The sequence below is a fragment of the Camelus bactrianus genome, chromosome X (genome assembly GCF_048773025.1).
Source record: "Camelus bactrianus isolate YW-2024 breed Bactrian camel chromosome X, ASM4877302v1, whole genome shotgun sequence".
Taxonomy (NCBI): Eukaryota; Metazoa; Chordata; class Mammalia; order Artiodactyla; family Camelidae; genus Camelus; species Camelus bactrianus.
The window spans coordinates 47,557,129-47,577,913 of record NC_133575.1 but is presented as its reverse complement, the minus strand read 5'-3'; the positions used below and the strand labels follow the sequence as shown (position 1 = coordinate 47,577,913).

At 36.3% G+C, this 20,785-nt stretch overlaps 1 protein-coding gene and 1 non-coding gene across 2 annotated transcripts in view; one reads left to right on the top strand and one right to left on the bottom strand.

Moving 5' to 3' along the window:
• Positions 1 to 20,785, bottom strand: part of ASB12 (ankyrin repeat and SOCS box containing 12) — a 183,512-nt gene that overhangs the window by 96,631 nt on the left and 66,096 nt on the right.
• LOC123619217 (U6 spliceosomal RNA) lies at positions 19,203 to 19,305 on the top strand. The gene has a single exon (XR_006727749.1). It is a non-coding gene; the product is annotated as a U6 spliceosomal RNA (small nuclear RNA).

Here is a 20,785-nt window from a genome sequence, read left to right as displayed (position 1 = left end):
CAAAGATTGGGACGCTTTATATTATCCCATACGTCCCTTATGCTATTTTCATTATTTTTTATTTGCTTATCTTGTAGTTCTTCTGAATGGGTGCTTCCTATTGCCCTGTCTTCTGGATCACTAATTCGTTCCTGTGCATTATCTAGTCGGCTTTGCAAAGCTATTAGATCATTCCTCATCTCTGTCAATGAGTTTACCCATTCTACTTGGCTCTTCTTTATAGCTTCAATTTCATTTTTGACATATTTTATATCTCTAAACACTATCTCTTTTTATTCCTTCAGCAATTTGATCACTCCTTTTTTGAAATCTTGATCTAGTAGAGTATTGATATCTATTTCATTGATCTTTCTTTCAGGGGATTTCTCTTGTTCTTTTAATTGGGAAATGTTTCTCTGCTTCTTCATCTTGCTCATATCTCTCTGGTCCTGTGGTTTGTGGCATATCAATTATCTGTTTGGTCCTTAAGGATTTTGTCTATCTAATGCCTATTTAGGTATAGTAGTTAGCAAATAAAGAAAAAAATGAGAGAGAGAGAAAGAATTTTAAAAGAAGGGAGAAAGAGGGTTTGCAAATAGTGTATAATGAATAATAGAAGAATGAGTTGAAGGAGAATATCAATCGAGTTGGGACGTCCTTTTAAAACCTTAAGAAAAAGGGGGGTAGGATGAATAGATGTATTCGAAACCTGTGTCTAATCAATAACAGCACATCAATACCCAAGAGAAATAGAAATGAATTAAGAAGTAAAAATTTGGAGTGTATAGAAAATAGAAAAGGTAAAAACAGATTTAAGAACAAAAAGGCGGTTATCAGTGTTCTCCTGTAGTCTGTGTGTTTTCAATGTGATGTCTTTCTGTCTTCGTCCTGTTTTGGAAACTCAGCTTGCTGTTTTCAGAGGCCCTCCGTTGGTCCCCTCTTCTGTGCTGCTCCGAGCAACTGTCGGCAAGCAGATCGCTCCTCCTCCCAACACTGGGTCAGGGGGAGTTCTCCTCTACTGTGGGCGGACGGGTAACTGCCCCTCCGGATGCCACAGTCTGATGTTGCAGACTGGCCAGGTATGAAGGCGGGTCGTGCCCCCTCCCAGCACCTTGGTCAGGGGCTGTGTTCCTGCCTGAAAGGCGGGTGGCCGCTCTCCCTCTACCTTAGCTGCAGGTAGCTCCGCTGCTCTGTGGGGCTGCGAGCTCCACCCTGGTCGGAGCTCCGCCTTTGTCGGAGCTCCGCATGTGGGCTCGGGGAAGACCAAGGGACTGCCTTGTCCCTGCTCTGAGCCAAAACCCAGCTCCTTGTTTGTCTTTGTGGAGCAAGTTCTCTGAGGGACCAGGATGGAAGGATCCTATCTGCCCCGGGCTGTATACCAGTCTCACTCTGGCCTTTGATGCTGCTATGCCCTTTGGTGTGGATGTAGGTTTCTCCCCCGCCCCCGCCTGGTTTCTAAGTGCCGGAGGATATGGTGGCTGTGCCTGAACCCCACCTCTCTTCCCCCAAAAAGTTTCCACGGGTTTTCAGAGATGGAGGTTTGCACCCTTCCCCCGAGAGCACATCAACCTTGCTGTTTTATGGAGGGCCCAGTTTGTTCTGCCCTGTACACCCACAGCCACGGCATGCAGCCCCTTGTAGTCCCCTAGGGCTGCCTACATGCAGCCGCCCCCATCCCCCGCCCGGCTTGTGCAGCCAGGCCCTGCCTGCCGCTGCCGGCCCGCGTCTCAGGCTGGGTATTGGGGGTACTCTCTGTGCCCGTTTAACTTAATTCTGTCAGTCAAGGGCTGCTCTGTACTGATCCGAGCCTCAGAGGCTCCCCCTCCATCCAACTGGCCTGTCAGCAAGAGAGGGGAGACCCAGGGAGCGAACGCCAGTCCTCTTTTGCCGCTCCCTCCCCATGGGACCTGTCCTGCGCTGCTTTGCCTTTTGTTCTTTCTTTTTTCCTTTTCTCCTACCAGATTTTTGGCGTCTTTATCTTTTGAGGAGGGCGATGTTCTGTCGGAGTTCCGCAGGTGCTCTGGTTGGCTGAGTGGGTCTGTAGATGTGGGTCTTGGTGTATTTGTGGGAGAGGGTGAGCTAAGAGCGTCCTTCTACTCCGCCATCTTCTGAAGTATGAGCTTTAGATGGAAGTTGGTTTGTTTGTTTTCCAATGGATATTCAATTGCTCCCTCATGATTTGTTGAAAAGGCTATCCTTTAAATTGCTTTTGCAATCAGTTAGGTATATTTGTGTAGGCTTAATTCTTGGTTCTCTATCCAGTTCTATTGAATTAAAGTCTATCCCTCACAAATACCTCACAGATTTGTTAATGTAACTATATAATATTAAGGAATATATAATTATATATTAATATAATATAGTTTTGACTATATAATAAATATATGATGTTATAATTATATAATAATAAGTCTTCAAATCAGGCCAAGTCATTCTTCTCACTTTATATTTCTGTTTTTTGAAGATTTGTTTTTATATCAGTATTAAGTGCACATTAATACTGAGGTGAAGGAACAGAGATTTCCCATATATACTCTGTACCCACACATGTTTAGCCTGCCCCATTATCAACATCCCCAAAGTGGCACATTTTTTATAACTGATAAACCTACATTGACATATCATAATCACTCAAAGTCCATAGTTTACCTCAAGATGCACTCTTGGTGTTGTAAATTCCATGAGTTTGGATAAACTTTTAAATGACATGGATCTATCATTACAGATTCATACAGAGTATTTTCATGGCCCTAAAAAGCCTCTATGCTTTGCATATTAATCTCTCTTCCCACCCCAAATCCTGGCAATTATTTATCTTTTTACTGTCTCCAAAGTTGAACCTTTGTTTTAGAATGTCATATAGTTGTAATTATACAGTATGTAGCTTTTTCAGATGGCTTCTTTCACTTAGTAATATGCATTTAAGGTGTCTCCGTGTCTTTTCAGGGCTTGATAGCTCATTTCATTTTAGCATTGAATAGTATCCTATTGTCTGCATGTACTACAGTTTATTTAACCATTCACATATTGAAAGACATCTTGCTTGCTTTCAGGCTTTGGCATATATGAAAAGGCTGTTATAAACATTTGTGTGCAGGTTTTTGTGTGGACATAAATTTTCAACTCCTTTGGGTAAATAACAAGGAGTGCAGCTGCTGGAATGTATGGTGTACAGGTCCAACTTCATTCTTCTGTGGGTATCCAGTTTTCCCAGCATCATTTGTTGAAAAGATTGTCCTTTCCCCATTGAATGGGTTTGGAACCCTCAGAAAATCTACTGACTATATGAGGGTTTATTTTTTGGCTCTCTATTCTATTCTATTGGTCTATATGTCTGTCCTTATATCAGTACAACAACATTCTGATTACTGTTGAATTGCAGTAACTTTTGAAATCAGAAAGTGTGAGTCCTCCAACTTTGTTGTTGTAATTTAAGATTGTTTTTTGGCTATTCAGGATTTCAAGTATTTCATATTTAGGGAAACTAATTCAAAGAGTATATAATTTTTATTTCCATGTTCCTTTGTTCATTACAAGTATATGCGAACACAACTGGTTTTTGTTATGTTCATCTTGTATCCTGTAATCATGCTGAACTCACTCATTAATCCCAAGAGTATTTTTTTTAATTTTACTAAGTTCCTTGGGATCTTTCCTCTTTCTCTTCCATTCTGCTGTTGAGTTAAGCCATTTATTATTATTTTTTTAATTCTTGAGATTTTACTTTTCAGTTGTATAATTTCCATTTGGTACTATATGTCTTTTATTTTCTGAGGCTTATTTTTTTCATTTGTAATTGTTGAAGAATTTTAATGATGGCTATTTAAAATATTTGTCAAATAATTCTAACATCACTGTGATCTTTGTGTTCATGTCTATTGAATGCTTTTTTTCATGTAAGTTGATACTTTATTCTTGGTATAATGAGTTATTTTCAACTGAAAGCTAGAAATTTTCGCAATTTTGTTATGAAACTCTGGTACTTATTTAAATTTTCTCTTTTAGAAAGCCTGCTATGACACTGTTCTGGCAGAGGAAATGTGGGTGCTTCCTATTACTGCCAAGTGGAAACAGAATTTAAGGTTCCCCACATGGCTTCCACTAACACTCAAGTTGGAGAGGACCCCCCCACAGAGTACTGCTGCATGAGAGTGGGGATTCAAGAACCTCACTGGTGTTATACTGAGAGCAACCTAGCTGGGGTGAGCAGATGTACTTCATTACTTCTCCTCATGTGAATTCCAATGATGCCCATAGGGTGTGGCCTCATTAATGCTGTGGTGGTAAAATTCATGACTCAACACCAGGCCTCCTCTGATACCATCCAAGTGGGGAGAGGGAGAGATAACTTACTATCAATGAGTGTAGGTGTAAGTCCAGTCTCCCAACATGATCTCTACTGACACTGCCGGCAGAAGTGTATCTGGTGGGGAAAATAATGCCAGCTTTCCCACTTGACCTTCTCTGATACCACTCTGGAGAGAGGACATAGGGACATTTGTGTGCTTTGTTACAGAATGGTGAGGGTAAAAATCCAGGCTCCTTACTTGGCCTTTGCTAGCTGGGTGGGGCTACAGTTTATTTCTGTAGTGTTTGACTGGAGGACAACAGTTATTAATCTAAAGGTTTTCTGTTTTGCTAGGCTGCCCCTTTCCTGGTCTTTTGGCTAGAGAGAGCAGGCTTCTCTTATTTTCTTGTCTCCTTTGTGTTTCTTGGTCTCCAACTTCTTCAGCTCTAAGTCTGGAATATATGAAGCAAAAAACAAACAAACAAAAACCATGTAACACACCATTGTATTTTCCTTTGGTTCTGAGGACCGTAGTCAGTCTGCCATCTTCTCTCCAACTTTTCTAGTGGTTTAATGTTTGTTTTACAATGTCCAGGGAGGAGTAGGGAAAAATAAAAATTACCTATTATTGATAATATCCCTGAAAACAATGAAGTAGGGATCTCCTAAACCCTATACCTTCACTAAAGCAATGATTAAGCAGGCAAATCTGTAAAAATCAACTTATTTGAAACTTCAGAATCTAATCTAAAGTTTACAACAATCAAGGGAAGGCTAAACAGAACAAAAAAAAGCCTTGTTAAGAGAATATTATAACATTAGAACATATTACATGCTTCCCAGCCGTTACTCTCCAGCTTATCATAAGCTTTGGGGATGGCAGCTCACTTTAACAGTGTGGCTTTCTGATGCCAGAGGGCCAACACAGAAATTTTTCTCAAATTATTGTGGTTATATATTTTGACCTCCCTGGTAGCTCCCTAAGGGATGAGTTCAGGGGCTGTTTTGCCCACTTCAGAACTTTATCAGGGATGGAGTGGCTTAAATGATACTGTCAAAAAGATTCAAAAGCAAATATACTTGCAGAAAACAGTATGGAGAGTCCTCAAAAGACTAGGAATGAACTTACCATATGACCCAGTAATCCTACTCCTGGGCATATATCCAGAAGGAACCCTACTTCAAAAAGACACCTGCACCCCAATGTTCATAGCAGTACTATTTACAATAGCCAAGACATGGAAACAGCCTAAATATCCATCAACAGATGACTGGATAAAGAAGATGTGGTATATTTATACAATGAGATACTATTCAGCCATAAAAACTGACAACATAAGGCCATTTGCAGCAACATGGTTATCCCTGGAGAATGTCATTCTATGTGAAGCAAGCCAGAAAGAGAAAGAAAAATACCATATGAGTTGGCTCATATGTGGAATCTAAAATAAATAAAATAAATACAAACAAACAGAAACAGAATCATAGGCATAATTGCAAACTTGTGGTTGCCAGGGGGGACGGGGGTGGGAAAGGACAGATTGGGAGTTTGAAATGTGTAGATACTGACAGGCATATGCAGAATAGATAAACAACATTATACTGTATAGCACAGGGAAATATACACAAGATCTTGTGGTTGCTCACAGCAAAAAAGAATGCGATAATGAATATATGTATGTTCATGTATAACTGAAAAATTGTGCTCTACACTGGAATTTGACACAACATTATAAACTGACTATAACTCAATAAAAAATGTTAAGAAAATAAAGACACAGAGTTTCTCATATACAAAAAAAATAAATATGCTCAAAGAACTAAGTCTTAAATATGCTCATAAAATTAAAGGACACCAGGTGAATGAAATATCACCAAATAATGATAAAGAGACAGAAATTTAAAAATGATCTTAATAGAAATTCTGGAGATGAAATGTACTGTAAGTGAAATGAAAAAATCTATAGAAATATTCAACAACATATTTGAGCTGAAGAATAATTAATTAATTAACCTGAAGACAGGTACATTGAAATTACCCACTCTAAGGAGTAGAAAGAAAAAAAAATGATGAAAAGTCAGGCGTTTAATGGACTGTGGGATACCATGAGCATACCAACATACACATAATGGTAGTCCCAGAAGGACAGAAGATATAGAAAAGGGGCAGAAAAAATATTCAAAGACATAATGGCCAAAAATATCCTAAATTTTATGAAAGATATGAATCTATACATCTAAAAAGTTCAAAAAACAATAAGTAGGATGAATTCAAAGGGATTCACATTGAGATATATTATAATGAAACATCAAAATACAGAGACTCTAGGAAGCAACAAGACGGAAGCTACTCACTACATACAAGGGATCCAGCTTCAATAATATTAACAGATGATTTGTCATTAGAAACCATGGAGGCCAGAAGGCAGTTTGATAGTATATTTAAAGTGCTAAAAGAAAAACAAAACTGCCAAGCAAGAATTATGTATCTGGCAGTAATACCCTTCAAAAGTGAAGGAGAAATTAAGATATTTCTAGATAAAGTAGAGCTGAAGGAGTTTATCATTAGTAGTCTTGCCCTACAAGAAAAACTACAAGGTGAACTTCAGGCTGAAATTAAAAAACACTATACAGCAATCCTATGCCATATAGAAAAATAAAGAATACCAGTAAAGGTAACTAATTAGTTAAATATAAAAAAACAACATTATTGTACTTTTGGTTCATAATTTTGCTCTTTTTCCTTAAAATTAAAAAAAAGTATATGTCTACATTATGGGTATATGCAGGAGCTTTTCAGTGTCCTTATTTTCCCATGTATCTCCTTGCCAAGTTTCATCCTTCCCAGGCCTTTCAGTCTGTCTTCTGCTTGCCTTGTTTATTATTCCTTCCCTCACATGGCTGTGGCTAGTATAGGTAGCTTTACATAAAGAAAGGTTTTACTAACTTCAAATCCACTGGCAGGTAAACAACTCATCATGCACCATGAAAAACCACAGTAACACAGTATCACAAGAAGAAAATGTACAATTCACCAGAAATCAAACTAAAGTGATTGAAACATGGTGAGATCACCCAAGATGATGGAGAAAAAAAACCCTGAGCTCACATCCTCTCACAGGTATGCTGAAATCACAACTATTTGCAGAACCACCATTGATGAAAATGACCAGAACCTACCAGAAAAGATCTTCTACAACTAGACATAAAGAAGGAACCACAATGAGACAGGTAGGAGGTGCAGAGTCACAATATACTCAAGTTTCATACCCTCAGGTGGGTATCCCACAAACAGGAGAATATTAAAACTGCAGAGATTCTCCCACAGGAGTGAGAGGTCTGAACCCCATGTTGGGCTCCTGATCCTGGGTGGTCCTTCACTGGGAACACTAGGTCCCAGAGCATTTGGCTTTGGAGGGCAGCAGAGCTTCCTTTCAAAGTCCTAGAGGGCTGGGGGAAATTGAGACTGCACTCTTAATGGGCACACATAAGAATCTCACATATTCTGGGACACAGGGAAGAAGCAGTAATTTAATAGAAGCTTGGATCAGACTCATCTGCTGATCTTGGTGATCTCCCAGAGAAACATGAGACAACTGCAGTTTATCCTGGGAAACAGGCACTGAAGGTATCCATTACTGGGAGCTTGTTCTACCATGTGGACACTGGTGCTGGTGAAACACCAATGTGTAATTCTTCCTCTATCTTATTAGCCCCAGGACCCAGCCCTGCAGTGGCCCAACAAACTGTAGGGGCCAGTGTTGAGAGGCCTTAGGTCAAGGAACTAACTGGGCAGGGACACAGCCCCACTTACCCACAGATGAGCTGCATTAAGACCCCCTAAGCCCACAGCTGCCTCTAGATATGGCTTAGCCCTCTAGAGGTACCAAGACCCAGCTCCACTCACCAGTGGGCAGGCACCAGCTCCAGAAACTTTCACAATCTCTGCTCTAGTCTCTGGATCAGCCTCACCCAGCAGGGGGCAGACACCAGACACAAGAAAACCACAGTCCTGCAGCCTGCCCACCTGGCCCAACCATTAGCAGGCCAGACTCTGCCCTGGGATGAGTTTGGACCTGGCAATGCAACATCAGTAAGCCTGCTCTAGCCTTGGGACCAGCCTCAATCACAAGGAGGAAGAAGCAAGCTGCAAGAAAACAGTAACCCCACAGACTGTGGACCCAGCCCACCCACTAGCAGACCAAATTAAGTAAACAATACCATTTATAATAGTTGTGTCTTGGCCTCATCCTCTAACAGGTTAACACAAGTATTGGGACACACTGGACTCTGCACCAAATTGTGTCAGGAATGGGGCCCAAGCACCAGTGATCTGACACCACTTCTGGGACCTCTGGGCCCTGGAACTGGACTCTAGGATCTGGTGCTGCCTGAAAGTAGATGAACACCAGACCAAGCATCATGCTTCACCAACCAGTGGGTGGGCAAAAGCCCTGGGGTCTCTTGGACCCTGACTCCATCTTCCAGTTACCCAACACTAGTTGCAGAGCCCCCAGTCAGCCTCCATATGACTAGATCCCACCAACCAGCAGCCAGCAGCCTCTGTAAAAGGCAGGGCCATGAAAAAAGAACTAAAGAGGGCCCAAATAAATAAAGTCAGCAATGAAAAAGAAGTTACAACCAACACCAGAGAAACACAAATGATCAGAGAAATTACCATGAACAATAATATGCTAATAAAATGGACAACCCAGAAAAAAAGGACAAATTCCAAGAAATGTACAATCTCCCACAACTGAACCAGGAAGAAATAGAAAATATGAACAGACCAATATTCAGTAATTAAATTGAATCAGTAATAAAAATACTCCCAACAAACAAAAGTCAAGAACCATATTGTTTAACAGGTGAATTCTACCAAACATTTAAAGAGTTAACACCTATCTTTCTCAAACTATCCTAGAAAATTAAGAGGAAGGAACATTTCTAAAGTCATTCTAGGAAGTCATCATCACCTTAATACAAAAACCAGACAAAGGCCCCTCTTAAAAAGGAAATTACAGGCCAATATCACTGATGAACGTGGATGCAAAAATCTTCAACAAAAATATTAGCAAACTGATTCCAACAATACATTAAAAGGATCACATACCATGATCAAATGGGAATGATCCCAGGGATGCAAGGATTTTTCAATATTCACAAATCAATCAATGTGATACACCACATTAATGAACTGAAAAATATAAAAAAAATTATCATCTCAAAAGATGCAGAAAAAGCTTTGAATAAAATTCAACATCCATTTATTATAAAAACTCTCCAGAACGTGAGGATATAGGGAGCATACCTCTACATAACAAAGGCCATATATGACAAACCCACACCTAACAATATACTCAATGGTGAAAAGCTGAAAGAATTTCCTCTAAGAATAGGGACACGAGAGGGATGCCACTTTCACCACTTTATTCACCACAGCAATGGAAGTCTTAGCCACAGCAATTAGACAAGAACAATAAAGGAATCAAAACTGGAAAGGAAGAAGTAAAATTGTCACTGTTTGCAGATAACATGATACTACATGTAGAAAATCCTAAATAAGCCACCAAAAAATTACTAGAGCCCATCAACGAATTTGGTAAAGTTGTACAATACAAAATTAATATAAAGAAATCTGTTGCATTTCTATACACTAACAATCAGAAAATGAAATTAAGCAAACAATACCATTTACAATAGTATCAAAAATATATGAAATGCCAAGGAACAAACCTACCTAAGGAGGTAAATGATCTATATTTAGAAAACTATAAGAAGCTGATGAAAGAAATTGAAGACAACATGAATAGATGGAAAGATAAGCCATCTTCATGGATTGGATGAATTCATATTGTTAAAAAGACCATACTACCCAAGACAAACTACAGATTCAGTGCAATCCCTATCAAAACACCAAGGGCATGTTTCACAAAACTAGAACAAATAATTTTAAAATTTATATGGAAACACAAAAGACCCCAAATAACCAAAACAATCTTGAGAAAGAACAGAGTTGAAGGAACCATGCTCCCTGGTGTCACACTACACTATAATACTACAGTAATTAAAATATTATGATACTGGCACAAAAACAGATACATAGATCAATGGACCAGAATAGAGAGTTCAGTAATAAACCCATGCTCCTAAGGTCAATTAATCTATGACAAAGGAATCAATAATATGAAGAAAAGACAGTCTCTTCGATAAATGGTGCTAGGGAAACTGGACAGCTACACATAAAAGAATGAAATTAGAACATTCTCTTAACACCATATACAAAAATAAACTCTAAGTGGACTAAAGACCTAAATGAAAAACTGCAAACCATAAAACTTCTAGAAGAAAACACAGGCAGAACACTCTTTGACATAAATCATAAGGTTATTTTTTGTATCTGTTGCCCAAAGCAAACAAAATAAAACCAAAAATAAACAAATGGGGCTTAATTAAACTTAAAAACTTCTGCACAGCAAAGGAAACCAATGACAGAATGAAAAGATAACCTTCTGAATGGGTGAAAATATTTGCAAATGATACGACCAGTAAGGGGTTAATATCAAACATATATAAACAGCTCATACAACTGAATATGAAAAAACAACCTAGTTAAAAATGGGCAGAAGACATGGAATAGACATTTTTCCAAGGAAGATATACAGATTAGTGACAGACACATGAGAAGATGCTCAAGATCATTAATTACCAGATAAATGATAATGAAATGCACAAGATATCACCTCACACCTGTCTGAATGGTATCATCAAAAAGAACACAAATAACAAATGTTGGCAAGGATGTAGATAAAATGGAACCATTTTACAGTGTTGGTGGGAATGTAAGTTAATGCAGCAGCTATGGAAAACATCATGGAGGTTTCTCACAAATCTAAAAATACAACTACCATATGACCCAGCAATCCCACTCCTGGGTATATATCTAAAAATAAAACCCCAAAACACTCATTTGGAAAGTTCCATGCTCCCCAATGTTCATGGCAGCATTATTTACAGTAGCCCAGATATGAAAGCAAATTAAGTGTTCATCAACAGATGAATGGATAAAAAAGAAGTAGTGTATATATAAAATAGAATACTACTTACCCACACACACAAAAATAATTCTTTGCCATTTGCAATAACATGGATGGACTTTGAGGGTATTATGCTAAGTGAAATAAATTAGAGAAGATAGATATTGTATGATGTCACTGGCAAGAAGAATCTAAAAATTAAAACAGACTAGTAAATATAACAACAACAACAAAAACAGACAGACAGATATTGAGAACAAATAAGTGATTAACTAGTGGGAAGAGGGAAGGGGAAGGAGTAATATAAGGATAGGGAATTAAGAGGTACAAACTATTATGTATAAAATAAAGACCTTTTGTGGTCAAGATGGCAAAGTGGAAGGACATGCTTAGCTCACCCTCTCCCACGAATACACCAAGAGAGACATCCACAGACCCACTCATTCACTCAGAATACCTGCTGAACTTACACAGAACATTGCCTTCTTCAAAAGACAAAATTCCTCACAAATCTGGTAGGACAAAAAAAAGGAAAAGGAAATTAGTATGGGACCTTCCCCTCAGGGAAGGAGCGGCAAATGAGGAATAGTACTCTCATAGTGGGATGTCCCTGCTTAAACAGAGAGGTCAATAGGGAAAGAGGGGGATCCTCTGAGGCTTGGAGAAGTCCAAAACAGTCCCTTGGCTGACAGAAAAACAAGTAAAATCCAAGAAAAGCAATGTAAAAGTTACTATATGCAGGTGACATGATACTATACATAGAAAACCCTAAGAGCTCCCCCCCCAAAAAAAACTACTAGAGCTAATTTAAAAATTCAGCAAGGTAGCAGGATACAACATTAACATACACAAATCAGTTGCATTTCTTTACACTAACAATGAATCAAAAGAAAAAGAAAGTAAAGAAACAGTCCCTTTTAAAACTGCACTCAAAACAATAAAATACTTAGGAATAAATCTGACCAAGGAGGTGAAAGACTTATACATGGAGAACCACAAAACACTGATTATGGAAATTAAAGAAAACTTAAAGAAATGGAAAGATATCACATGCTCTTGAATTGGAAGAATCAATATCATTAAAATGGCCACACTTCCCAAGGCAATCTACAGGTTCAATGTATTCCCTATTAAATTACCCAAAACATTTTTTACAGAATTGGAACAAATGATCTTAAGATTTATATGGAATCACAAAAGACCCAGAATTGCCAAAACAATATTGAAGAAAAAGAACAAAGCTGAAGGAATAACCTTCTCAGACTTCAGACAATATTACAGAGCTACAGTAATCAAAACAGCATGGAAATGGCATGAAAACAGAAATATGGATCAATGGAACAGAATAGAGAGCCCAGAAATAAACCCACAGACCTATGGTCAATTAATCTTTAACAAAGGAGGCAAGAATGTACAATGGGGAAAAGAGAGTCTCTTCAGTAAGTGGTGCTGGGAAAACTGGGTAGCAGCATGTAAATCAATGGAACACTTCCTCACACCATACACAAAAATAAACTCAAAATGGCTTAAAAACTTAAATATAAGACAAGACACAATAAATCTAGAAGAAAACATAGGCAAAATATTCTCTGACATAAATCTTAGCAACATTCTCCTAAAGCAGGCAATGGAAATAAGAGAAAAAATAAACTAATGGGACCTAATTAAACTCATAAGCTTTTGCACAGCAAAGGAAACCATAAGCAAACAAAACAACACCTTTGGAGTGGGAGAAAATATTTGTAAATGATGTGACTGACAAAGGCTTAATTTCCAAAATATATAAATAGCTCGTACAACTTAATAACAAAAAAACAAACAACTCAATCCAAAAATGGGCAGAAGGCCTAAACAAGCAATTCTCCAATGAAGACATACAAATGGCCAATAGACATATGAAAAAAATGCTCAATATGGCTAATTATCAGAGAAGTACAAATCAAAACTACAATGAAGTGTCACCTTACACCAGTCAGAATGGCCATCATTCAAAACTCTATGAATGATAAATGCTGGAGAGATTGTGGAGAAAAGGGAATCCTCCTACACGGCTGGCGGGAATGTAGTTTGGTGTAGCCATTATGGAAAACAGTACGGAGATTCCTCAAAAAACTAAAAATAGACTTACCATATGATCCTGCAATCCCAGTCCTGGACATATATCCAGAAGGAACCTTAATTCAAAAAAGATACATGCACCCCAATGTTCATAACAGCACTATATACAATAGCCAAGACATGGAATCAACCTAAATGTCCATCAACAGATGATTGGATAAAGAGGTTTGGGATATTTATACAATGGAATACTACTCTGCCATAAAAACAAATAAAATAATGCCAATTACAGTAACATGGATAGACCTAGAGATCATCATTCTAAGTGAAGTAAGCCAGAAAGAAAAAGAAAAATACCATATGATATTACTCACATGTGTAATCTAAAAAAAAAAAAAAAAAGGACACTCTGAACTCATCTACAAAACACAAACAGGCTCAGAGACTTAGTAAACAATCTTAAGGTTACTGTGGAAAGGGGGGTGGGAGGTGATAAATTTGGGAGTTTGAAATTTACAAATGTTAGCTTCTATATATAAAAATAGATTTAAAAAGTAGATTCTTTTTATAGCACAGGGAATTATGTTCAATATCTTGTAATAGCCTTTAATGGAAAAAACATGAAAATAAGTATATGTATGTAAATGCATGACTGGGACATTGTGCTGTACACCAGAGATTGGCACATTGTAATTGACCATACTTCAATGAAAAAAGAAGAAAAGGGACTACATTATCTAAGAGACATTTTATATAAACCTTATAGTAACCACAAAACACAAATCTAGAGCAGAACACAAAACATATAAGAGAAAAGAGAAAAACTTCATAGGAAACTACCAAAGTAAAATGGCAGACAGGAATACAAGGTAAAAATAAACAATGGAGATAGAAGAACCAGAAACAAAAGTTTAAATGGCAGTACTAAGTCCTCAAAAGCAATAATTACCCTAAATGTAAATTAGTTGAACTAATTATTTGAACTCACCAATCAAAAGACCCAGAGTGGCTGTATAAATTTAAAGACAGGACTCAACTATATGTTGCCTCCAGGAGACTAACCTCAGTTCTAAAGACAAGCATAGTCTCAAAGTTAAGCAAATGATAGAAAAAAAAAAAAAAAAAGAGGGTGCAGGCATATTATGTCAGAGAATTAGACTTTAAGCCAAAACATGTAACAAGAAACAAAATTGATTATATAATGATAAAGGGTACAATTCATAAAGAAGACACAACAGTTATGAATATATATGCACCATGTTAAGGAACACCAAAGTATATAAAGCAATTATTAACAGACCTAAAGGGATACACTGAAAGCAACATATAAATTGTCGGGGACTTTAACACCCCACTTATATCAGTGGACAGATCATTCCGGCAGAAAGTCAACAAGGAAACAGTGGCCTTAAAGGAATTAGACCAGGTAGATTTGATAGATTCATATAGACTGTTTCTTCCAAATGCAGCGGAATACACATTCTTCTCAAGTGCACATGAAACATTCTCAACAACAGATCATATGCTTGGACACAGAACAAGTGTCACTAAATTTCAGAAGACTGAAATCACATGAAGCCTCTTTTCTGATCAGATGGGGGTACAGAATTAGAAATCAACTACAAGGATTAAGCTGGAAAAATCACAAATATGTGTAGACTAAAAAATATGCTACCAAACAACTATTGGGTCAACAAATAAATCAAAGGAGAAATCTTAAAAATTCCTGAATACAAATGAAAATGGAAATATGGCATACTAAAATCTATGGGATGAAGCAAAAGCAGTAGTAATAGGGAAGTTGATAGCAATACAGGCCTAACTCAAGATAAAAGAAAAATCTCAAAAAAAACCCAACCTAATCTTACAGCTAAAGAACCAGAAAATGAACAAAAAACAAAGCCCAAAGTCAGCATAAGGAAGGAAATAAAAAACGTCAGAGCAAAAATAAGTGAAATAGAGTTTAAATAGACTATGTCAATGAAACTAAGAGCTGGTTCTTTGAAAAGATAAACAAAATTGACACAACTTTAGCTTAACCCACATAGAAAAAAGGGAGAAGGCTCAGCTAAATAAAATTAGACAGAAAAGAGGAGAAATAACAATGGATAACACAGAAATACAAAGATTACAAGAGAATAACATGAAGAGCTATACAGCAATAAATTAGACAGACTAACAAATGGATAAAGTTTTAGAATCATACAAATTTCCATGATTGAATCATGAAGAAGTAGAAAATCTGAATAGATTAATCACTAGTAGAACAATTGAAACAGTAATTGAAAACCTCCCCCCAAAAACAAAATCAAGAACCAGATGGCTTCACAGGTGAATTCTATCAAACATTTAAAGAAAATTTAATGCCTAGCTATTTCAAACTCTCCCAAAAACCTGAAGAGGAGAGAATGCTTCCTAACTCATTTTATGAGCTCTATATTACCTGATATCAAAACCAGACAAGGGCAACTCAAAAAAAGTACAAAAACTATAGATATCTAATGAATGACACAAAAATTGTCAGCAAAATATTAGTAAAGTATATACAACAATACATTAAAAGGATACAATATGATCAAGTGGGATTTATAACAAGGATGTGAAAATGGTTCAACATTCACAAATCAATCAATGTGATACATCACATTAGAAAATAAAGGATAAAAATCATATGATCATCTCAACGGATGCAGAAAAAGCATTTGACAAGATTCAGTACCTATTTATGATAAAAAAAAAAAAACTCTCAACAAAATGGATTTAGAATGAATGTTCCTAAAACAACAAAGGCCATATATGACAAACATACAGCTAACATAATACTTAACAATGAAAAACTGAAAAGTATACCTCTAAGATCAGAAACAAGACAAGGATGTTCACCCCTGCCACTCTTATTCAACAGAAGAAATAATAGTCAGAGCAATTACAAAAGAAAAAGAAATAAAAGGCATCCAAATTGGAAAAGAAGAGATAAAATGGTCACTATTTGTGGATAACATGACTTCATACATAGAAAACTATGAAGATATCACCAAAAAACTATTAGAAATAGTAAATGAATACAGGAAAGTTGTAGGATACAAAATCTATATGCAAAATCTGTTGAGTTTCTATACATAACAATGAACTAATTGAAAGATTAATTAAGAAAATAAAATAATCTCATTTACAATCACAACAAAAAGAATACCTAGGAATAAATTTAACCAAGGAGGTGAATGTCCACTACACTAAAAACTATAAGACATTCTTGAAAGAAATTGAAGCAGACACAAAGAAATGGAAAGATATTCCATGGTTCTGGATTGGAAGAACTAAAATTGTTAAAATGTCCATATTACCTAAAGGAATCCACAGATTCAGTGCAATTCCTATCAAAATCCCAATGACATTTTCCCCAGAAATAGAACAAAACATCCTAAAATGTATATGGATCTTCAAAGACCCTGAATAGCGGGAAAAAATATCCTGAGGAAAAAGAACAAATTGGAGATATTACCTCCTTGATTTCAAAGTATATCACAAAGCTATAGTATCAAAAAAGCATAGTATTGGCAGAAAAACAGACACAACAATCAATGAATCAGAATTAGGAGCCCATAAATAAATCTGTAAGTATACAGACACTTAATTTCTAACAAAGAAGCAATGAACATACAATGGAGAAAGGTAGTCTCTTCAATATATGTGTTAGGAAAACTAGAAAATCCACATTAATAAAAAAGAAAGAAACTAGACCATTATCTCATACCATACACAAAAATCAACTCAAAATGGATGAAATTCTTGAATGTAAGACCTGAAACCATAAAACTAGAATAGGACATAGTACATTTTTTGGCATTGGTTTTAGCAATATCTTTCTGGATATTTCTCCTCAGGCAAGGAAAACAAAAGCAAAAAATTAGCAAATATGAGCATGTCAAACTAAAACACTTCTATACAGTAAAGTAAATCATCAGCAAAATGAGAAGACAACCTACCAAATGGGAGATGTTATTTTCAAATAATATATCTGATAAGGGGTTAATATCCAAATTATATAAAGAACTCATACAACTCAAGAAGAACAAAATAAACAACCTAATTTAAAAAAATGAGCAGAGGTTCTGAATAAACATTTTTTCCAAAGAAGACATACAGATGGCCAATAGGTATAGGTACATAAAAAGATGTTCAATATCACTAATTATTAGGGAAACACAAATCAAAACAACATATCACCTCACACTCATTAGAATGGCTATTGTCAAAAAGGCAAGGAATAACAAGTATTGGAAAGAATGTATAGAAAAAGGAATTCTTATGCACTGCAGGTTAGAATGTAAATTGATGCAGCCACTATGGAAAACTTTATGATTCTTCAAAAAATTAAGAACCGAAATACCATACTATCCAGCTATTCCACTTCTGGTTATTCATCTAAAAATGCAAAAATACTAATATGGAAAGACATATGCACCCCTATGTTTATTGTAGCATAATTTACCATAGCTAGAGAGAGAGAGAGAGGGAGAGAGAGAGGGAGAATATACAGAATGGAATACTACTCAGCTATAAAAAGATGAAATCTTACCATTAGCGATAACATAGATGAAGCTTAAGGGTTTTATGCTAAGTTAAATAAGTCAGGTGGAGAAGACAAATACTGTTATGATTTCATGCATATGTGGAAAAAAAAAGAAAAATGAACAGAAAACAAAGCAAACAGATAGATACAGAAAACAGAGTAATGTGGACAGGGAGCATGTATACAGGCCCCTTGCATCAGACTCCAATACAGCTCAGCACAGCACTGGTTTGATCGCTAAGTTGTTAATAAAATGGGTCAGGGAAATAAGGCAGGGCTGTTTCCTGAAAGAAGCAGGGGACAAGGAGGGCTGAGAAATCAGGCTCTGCCTATGGAGAGAGAGCTAAGCAGATGCCCCACCCTTCCAAAAGAAAGTCAGGCTCAAGAAGAAACACGAGGCAAATCTGGCATCATGTGTTACTTAATTGAATGCATATATTCCCTTCAATTCACAACCTCCCACCCCCACTGCCACCCCGGTTAGACTCTATCCCATAGATTTTAAGGAATAAAATGATTTAACTGACTGCTTCCTGTAGCCTGCATGGGAGAAGGGATGTCCAGGGAACCTCACCTGTGTGAAGATGACACTGAGGGAGGTGAGGGAAGCTGCACCTTGAACCCCCCAATTCACCATTTCTTACTTTTAATTTTTAACTATAACTTTCAAATCCGTTTCTATATACATTTTTAAATTGTCTTTAAATGCATTAAAGGAATATATCATCCAAGCTTTTTTTAAATTTTTTTTTTGGCAGGAGGAGGTAATTAGATTTTATTTATTTATTTATTTTTAGAGGAGGTACCAGGGATTGAACCCAGGACCTTGTGCTTGCTAAGCATGCACTCTACCGCTTGAGCTATACCCTCCCCTACACATCCAAGCTTTTAAAACCAATTATTTTTTGTTTTTTTCTGAAACTCAAATTAAAAAGTACCTTAGAATGGATATAAACAAAAACACAATATAACAAAACTTGTGAGATACAGAGAATGTACTGCTAAGAGGGAAATTTATAGCTGTAAATGCATACATTAAAAAAGAAGAAACATTTCAAATAAATAACTTGACTTTACACCTTATAAAACTAAAAAAGAAGAGCAAATTAAATTCAAAGTTAGCAGAAAGGAAGAAATAATGATAAGAACAGAGACAAATGAAATAAAGATTATTAAAAATTAGAGAAAATCAACCAAACTAAAGTTGTTTTTTGTAAAAATCATATTCAACAAACCTTTAAGCTAAACTGATTAAAAACTTGACAGAGTGCTCACTTCAGCTGCACATATACTAAAATTGGAATGATATGGGATTAGCATGGCCCCTGTGAGAGGATAACATGCAAATTTGTGAATCATTCCATATTTTTGCTATGAGAGTAGAGTTTTAATGTTCTCACCATAACAACAGCAGCAACAAAATGGTAACTGTGTGAGGCAAAGGATGTGTTAACTTACTTTGGTAAACATTTCACAATATATACATGTATCACATCATCACATTGTATGTTTTAAACTTACACCATGTTATATGTCAATTATATCTCAATAAAGCTGGAAAAAATGCCCCCCAACACCCTAAAGGTCATATAAATGTATAATTTAATGTACATTATCCACTTTATTTACAGGTTGCTTTTGATACTAAAGGAATGTATTTCTGCCTCAAAAATTAAAAAAAAGAGAAAAGTCTCAAATTACTACAATCATAAGTGAAATTGTGATGTTACTACTGAACTTACAGAAACAAAAAAGAGCATGAGAGAAAATCATGAACAACTACATGCCAACAAATTAGATACATGACATAGACAAATTTCTAGAAATATACAAACTTCCAAAAATGACTCAGGAAGAAATAAAAACTTTGAACAGACTTTTTACAAGTAAAGACACTGATTCACTAATCAAAAATTTCCAACAACAATAAAAAAAACCAGGACCACATAGCTTCAATGCACTAAACACTTAAAGAAGAATTAACAACAATCCTTCTCAAACTCTTCCAAAAAAATAGAAGAGAAGATTTCCTAACTCATTCTATGTGGTCACCATTACCCTGATACCAAAGCCAGACCAAGACATCACAAGAAAACAAAACTACAGATCAATATGTTTTATGAATCAGATGCAAAAATCCTCAACATTATATTAGCCAACTGAATGCAGCAGCATATTAAGAAAATTATATACAATGACCAAGTGAGATTTACCCTAGGAAAGCACCGGAGGTTCAACACCTGAAAATCAATCAATGTTATATACTACATTAATTAAATTAAGGAAAAAATAAAACATAATCATCTGCATTTCAACACTATGTAGAAAAAAAGTACTCTGACATAATCTAACACTCTTTCATCATAAAAGCACTCAACAAACTAGGAACAGAAAGGAATGTCTTAAACATGATAAAGGTCATTTGTAAAACAAAATAAAACAATAACAAATTCAATGGAGAAAGCCTGAAAGGTTTCCCCCTAAAATCAGGAACAGTACAAGGATGCTGGCTTTCACTACTTCGATTCAACATTATACGTTCTAAACAAAAATAAATAAATAAATGCATGCATGCATGCATCCAAATTGGAAAAGAATAAGTAAAATTATCTCTATTCAGAAATGACATGATCTTACATATACAAAATCATAAGGAATATAGAAAATAAGCTATTAGAGCTGATACAACATAATAAACAAATTCAGCTCTGTCTTGCACTCATTAAGCTGTGGTCATTGAGCACAGCACCATGTACTTTAAATTTGAGAGGGGGAGTAGAACAAAAAAATACCAGCACATTCTATTTCTCTGTGTTTCCTTCTCTTTGTTGAGGAAAAGGATGGGAATGA